This window comes from Ambystoma mexicanum, chromosome 1p, assembly GCF_040938575.1.
Source record: "Ambystoma mexicanum isolate Mex_15411 chromosome 1p, UKY_AmexF1_1, whole genome shotgun sequence".
NCBI lineage: Eukaryota > Metazoa > Chordata > Amphibia > Caudata > Ambystomatidae > Ambystoma > Ambystoma mexicanum.
In genome coordinates, this window is record NC_090921.1 from 1323954523 (window position 1) to 1323961017 (window position 6495).

The following is a 6495-nucleotide window of genomic DNA, read 5'->3' on the forward strand; positions in this document are numbered from 1 at the left end:
AACTTCCCTCAGAGGTTGCCTCAGGAGGGAAGAAATACTCCACCCTCAACCTAAGTTTCTTTCCCAGATACCCTTCAAACTTTCCGGAACAATCCTCCTCTCTCTCCCCACTATAAGAATAATAGATTCCTAAATCAGGGAGAAGAGAGACCAAGGATGGAGGGTTATCAGGGAAACTCTCAATACCTGAGCTACTCTTGGAGAAGGGACAGCTACCTTTTCTGTGAGTAGCAAAGGTATGATTCCAGACTCCCCTACCAACCAGAAAGGATGTCACAACTGAAGCACCAGGTCCAACCTTTAACACAAGACCTGGGTTGCATGTTGAGGGCTCTGCAGAGCCCTCAAATGGAAATTTCTGCCCAGAACAGCTCAACATCCGGGTCTGGTGCCCCGGAGCAATGATGGGAAGAAACCTCTGACAATCAACCGGTTTCAGAGAAGGGGTTCCGGGGGGAGAGGGAGATGCAAAGCCCTAGAGGAACCTTCTTTTCTCACCAGAACAAAACCCATGGAAACCTCTGAACCTGAACAAAAATCTTCTACCCCTGAAAAGCTGGAACCTAGGGAATAGAGGGTAAGTAGGAGAAATCAAGAGCAAAAGAGAACCCACTTTGTGGAGGAAGTCTGCATCATCCCGTTCAAAGAGGAAGAATCCCTGGAGGATTCAGAGAAGAAAATCTTCTCTTTCAGAGGTGGAGGGATCCCTCCCAAAGAAAAATGGGTCCCAAAAGACCCTAACTTAAACTGGGTAAGTATGGAGCCGGACCCAGAACAACCATTTCTTAAACTGCAACAATGTCACCCGATGACCCTGACAGCACCAAGGGATCCTCTCCCCAAACAGGTTTGAGTAACTGTCTCCAGGAAAAGGGGGACAGCAAAGAATCAGGGGAAAAAGGGGACTTCCCAATCCCACACATATCTGGGTGCTAAATCCTCTTTACAGGTTCCCGGGCTTCGACAAGAAAACTGTCCAAGATCACACAGTGTAGAAGTTCAATATAAACATATTCACTGCCAAGCTGGCACAAAATGCACATTTTCTTTGTCCCCTGGAAGAGAGAGAAGGAGGATGTTATCCCTCCGTCAAGGTACAGGGTCAATGTGCATTATCAGCGCTGGTGGACACTGGATCCCAAGCCACCCCCCTGTCCAAAAAGGCCTTTAACTAGCTAAATGCAGTAAGGGGGGATAATCACCAAATTCCCATCACACCTCTTCCTGGACAGCTCCAAAACTTTCATGGGAATGACATTTCTGTCGAAGGGACTGCAGATCTGGAGATCAAAATTGGGCGACATAGGGTGAACCACCTGGTGATAGTTGTCACTCCAGAGGGCACACTCTGTCTACTGGGGAATGACCTTCTTCGCAGGTTACCACCCCAGATTGACTGCATGGACATGGTCCCCTGGACTCAGACTAACCAGTCACTGAAATTAAAACAAAGTACAAATTATGTGAGTTTCAATGGCACATGCCACATGATTGAACAACGGTCCGACCAAATAGAATTCCACTTTAGGAACAATCAAGTCCCAGACAGCACTGTCATCTCTGTAGGAGAATAAACTGGTGATGGGAACCCTTGCCCATATTTGAAAATCAACCTCCCTCACAGTTTTAAGTGATATTCCACACTGGAAGGAAATACTCTAAAATGTTATACCAATCCACAATCTGAAGAAAACTCAAATCCCATGATAAAAGATGATGAAAAACCAGCTCAAAGTTTGACCAGCATCCAAATAAAGGGTAAACAGCTGTTTTTATGCATTCAGGTAAAGGAGGGGGAGCCTGTTCTCACCAGAGTATGCCTGAATAACGGAAGAAGCTTCATCAGTGTAGCATTATTCAGGGAACGCCCAACTCCCACGTGGGAAACGCCCATTCCTACGTTTAAGTTGATTGATAAGTGGGAAATGGGCCTGGAAACTCCAAATTCCAAACGTCTCCTGCATGCTCGAAATTTCCATTGTCGACAAAAGCATAGGACATAATTGTTGGGTTGTGAGAGATGCCCAATCCGCCTTCTACTTAGGCAGTGATATTCTCAATCGATTCACAGTTAATTTGGACCTAATTAATTACAAAGCCTGATCCCAACTGGGGGTAACCCTGTGGGCTTTGACAACACTGAGAAATATTTTGGTCAGCTCAATTGCTGCCGTATGTGGTTGAAGTTCAAACGGGAGAAGAGATCACCATTCAAGGACAAATGTGACAATGTACAATTTCCCTAAAAATTAAGCGAGGACAGAGCATCAAAAACAAGGATGCTTATATAAATTTGATAACCTCCAACAGCAAGGTTTGTATTTACAACCGACACCTCTAGTTGACCTGGAACATGACACCATTAGAATATTGGTTGATAACAGCGACCCTAGAGGTATCACTATGGGCGCAGACACCTTTATTGGAATGACGGTTGATGTCCAACATTATTCTATTTATTCAGGTAATGAGATATTAGACCAATTCCAAATGACTGTTACAATTTTGACGACGATATTCCTCCGGAAAAGACTTTCCCCCGGCAAGGGGGGAATTACTTGGTGTACTCCTCCTGCCTTTATGGTGGGGATGAGGTGACCTGTGACATCAGGAAGGATGAGGCAGTATTTCAACTCAACAGTGAATACCTCCCATCCGTGAAACCTCATGTCCAGGCCAATACCATAACAAGAGATCTCTCCACCCAACTAGTGCATACTGCCGAAATTGCCAAACCCAAGGTCTTTCCAGGCTTTAAGCAGATGGTCAAAGAACAAATCGATCTCGCTGATGCCTGTGAGACCGAGGAGCAAAGGCAGAAGCTGAGACAGGTGTTTTGGGATTTTCAGGATATCTTTGCCATGGATTTGTACAACTGTGGATGCACAGAGATATATTCAACCTCCAAACCTACAGACCCTGGGATGGCTCCAGTGTTTGTGAAGCAATACCTTTTGCCTCTCACATCTATGGAGTCACTCACAGAGATTATTAAAAATGTACATTCCTATCAGATAATTCATCCAGTCCACAGGACCTTCAACAAACCGGTATTGGGGATACTCAAACCCAATAGCCAATGGAGATTTTGCAATGACCTTAGGGAGTTAAATAAATGGGTCCACATGTCAAGATGGCCCCTTCCCCACATCGATCAGGGACTGGCCCAGATCCAAGGGTCAAAGGTGTAAAGGAGGACCTGACCTGGTTACTGGACAGTACCCATGAGTAGGGAAGACCAGCACAAGCTTGCCTTTACCTTCAGGGCGCAGCAGTACACGTGGACCTGAACCCCCTTTCCATACATAAACTCTGGCAACAAATTTAACATCTTCATTCATAAGGCCATGCCGACTTGGGCGAAAGGGGAAACCTAGCCTATGTAGTTGATGTCTTAATCAAGAGCTCAACTGTGGACGAATACATAGCTGAAATTCGCTATGCCAGAGCAAAACTGTCCTTTCAGAAGGCATTGTGGTGTAGTGCAAAATACGCTCCATAAGCGGGTAGCCTTATGGGACTGGCTTGAAAACTATGCCCATCTGAGCAAGCTAAAGAGATACTAGTTCACCACAGACACTATGGGCCTGATCACGACTTTCGCGGTAACGCCAGCGGTATTACCGCCGGTGGTATTCGCCCTACCGCCAAACTCCCCGGATCACGAGTTCGGCGGTAATGTAATTCCCCATTCCCCACTGAGCCCATTCAGGAATGCCCCATTCCCCATTGGGCTCAAAGGGGAAAATTTGCGCTCTTACCGCCGGCGGATTTCCCGCCGGCTGTAATAGTGAGAATTTTGGGTGGATTTTCCGCCCAGCCAAGAGCTGGGGCGAAATCTGCCGAAGTACTGATTTGGCAGGCCTTTAAATCCGGCGGTAATAGCGCGACCGCCAGATTTAAGGGTTACTGCCAAAGTCGTGATAAGGCCCTATGACTTCATGAAGCCCCAGGCATACCTAAATCTCTACAAACAAACACCTATGGGGAGGTAAGAGGATTATGAGCCCTCTTTTTGGCACATCCTCTAAACTTTGCAGGCGAAGCCTAGAACAACAAACAAAACAGTGCCAAGGGGCTTGGTTTGATCCCTTTTCAATTGGTGTCCCAATGCTTGCAGCATTAATCACCAGTTACTGATTAGATTCCAAACGAGTTTACAAAAAATATATATCATTTATTAGTTTTCAACATCATTAAAAAACTTTGAGTTTGCTCATAGTCAACATTAAAAGCTTCAGTAACCAGACAACTGGTATAAAGTGCAAATGCAAATGACATGTACCTCTTCACAATTAGAGGGAAACAGCAGAATAAACAGAGAAAATATAGAATAATCACCACAGATACCAAACAATAAAAGTAAAAACCAATGTGAAAACCAGGAGTGAATAAAGATTGAGATTACTCCGGGGTAGTGTTGTGCAAATGTCACCAAAATCAACCTAATCTCTCACTACATTCGTTCTAATTCAAATTCAAACATACTCATTCATTCATTCATTACTTTCCCAACATGTTTCTTTCTGAACGTGTGTGTAAACAGAGTAAACTGAAATTCTTCAGGGGTAGTCTGCCGTCTACCAAAACCAAAAATAACCCACTAGTGATAATGGTGAGGGTACAAATCACCTAATAACAACTACAATCAGATTATTGCAGAGTCAACAGGAGATAAAAAAAACACAATGACAAATACAATAGCTTTAAGCAAATATTCATGTGAATTGATGGTCCAAACTCTTCTCGTCCTGTGAATGGTCCAAGAATTGTTTGAGACTCAACAGCAAGAGGGGGACTCCATATCTGAAAAGGGAACAGATCGGGGTAAAAATGAGTAATGCCCTGTATATTAATTCTCTAGTGAATAGGAAGGAATGAACATCAAAGGTCGACCTAATTTATAAATAATTGTCAACAAATGATATAACTGCCTCTACTGGTAAATATATCACTTTGAGTGGTCTAAAAAGAAACAGAAATGGTGACTCTCAGTAAGGATGAAAATACTCATGGGAGTAAAGATTGAGTCACCAACAAATACAAAGATACTGCTAAATGTGCTGGCTCGAACAGGACTAGGTGAATCAGAAACTCCTTAGGATAGATTTGTGCATCAAGGTGCTAAAGCTCGAAGTGAGAATCATCACTTACATCAAAAATGGAAATTCACAAGGGAATATAAGAAAGATCATCCAAGTTGGTCGTCTTTGATTCCGTGTGGCTACAGTCTAGGGTTACACAGAACAACGTTGGTTATTCTGCATCAGAGAGACAAGGAAGAACAAAAAACGAAATACATCTCTGTCAGTATGTTCTGCAGACATTAGAAATGGAAGCATTCAATGATGGAGTATACTGCTTACCATTCCGTATGCAAACATGGTTGTGCAGTGGAAGAAAACATATGATGTCTGTTTCCATCGTGTTTAGAGTGTTAAAGCTTTATCCATGTTTCGTGGGCCAGACTCAGGATAAATGTCCTGTGGCGTTCCTTTGCTAACAAATAGCTGCTAGATTGCTGTGGGTGCCGGTTATTGGCCTGTAAACAATAAAGGCATAAGATGCGGTTAGCTGCCCCTGAGGCATAAAGGAAAACCTCATCTCGCAATCACCTGCATTAAGCAAAACTTAGCGATACTCGAGTTACAGAGTGAGAGGGTCAAATCTAAGTCACAGTGCACGAACGAGCAGAAGGAAATGAGCAGCTGTTAAAGCTCATTAGCTACGGTTCTCCATTTAACATGAGTGGAAGTCCGTATTCAGCTAGCTTAAAGGGCTACAGATTTAACATGTAGCTGCATTTTATGCCCAGGGTTCTGAGTCTTACCGCTTAGTGTGTTTCCTCCAGTGGCTCTCCATCCGTGCTGACAGTGCCGATGCTGGAGTGTTCAATAAATCACGTGATTTATATACCTGAATAGACGTGTCTCCAAATGTCTTGCGTATCATGTGATTAGAGCGATCACGTGTCATGTGGTTGAAATATACGTCAAGCTACTAACTAATAGTTAGTAGTGCAAGAATATAACAAGTCCCTTGTTTGTTTCCATAATCGAAGTTCGTCCGTGTTACTCGCGCAATAATGAGGCGAGCCTCATTGGGAAGAAAGCTGTCAAAAACGCGCGATGTTGGTAAGTCAAATATAACAGGTCCCTCATATATTTCCATGATCAATGATCATCCATGTTACTCGCGCAATTATGAGGCGACCGCCATTGGGAAAGAGCTGTCAAACACGCACCATGTTAGTGAGTCAAATATGTTAGTAGTGTTCAATTACATTTCGTTTTGATGTTTGAATAGCAATTGATAGACTCCAATCCACTTTCTCATTGAGGCCAGTCCTGGAACTGTTGGTTAAAAAAAAAAAAATAATAAGTTGTTCTTCTTTTTTTAGGAGGATCGTTTTGTCCCTGTTATAGTCCATACTAGGAATCAATTCATAGAGTACTGTCCATTTCAGGTCTTCCAATGTGTGTTGATATTCTATCC

The 6495-nt window shown here is 43.5% G+C and overlaps 1 long non-coding RNA gene across 1 annotated transcript; it reads right to left on the bottom strand.

The window, feature by feature from the left end:
- Nucleotides 1-4704: 4704 nt before the first annotated feature.
- On the bottom strand, nucleotides 4705-5401 carry LOC138575627 (uncharacterized). The gene is made up of 3 exons (XR_011303953.1): nucleotides 5367-5401; nucleotides 5155-5261; nucleotides 4705-4806 (listed from the first exon to the last, which is right to left on the bottom strand). It is a non-coding gene; the product is annotated as an uncharacterized lncRNA (long non-coding RNA).
- Between the last annotated feature and the right edge of the window lie 1094 nt (nucleotides 5402-6495).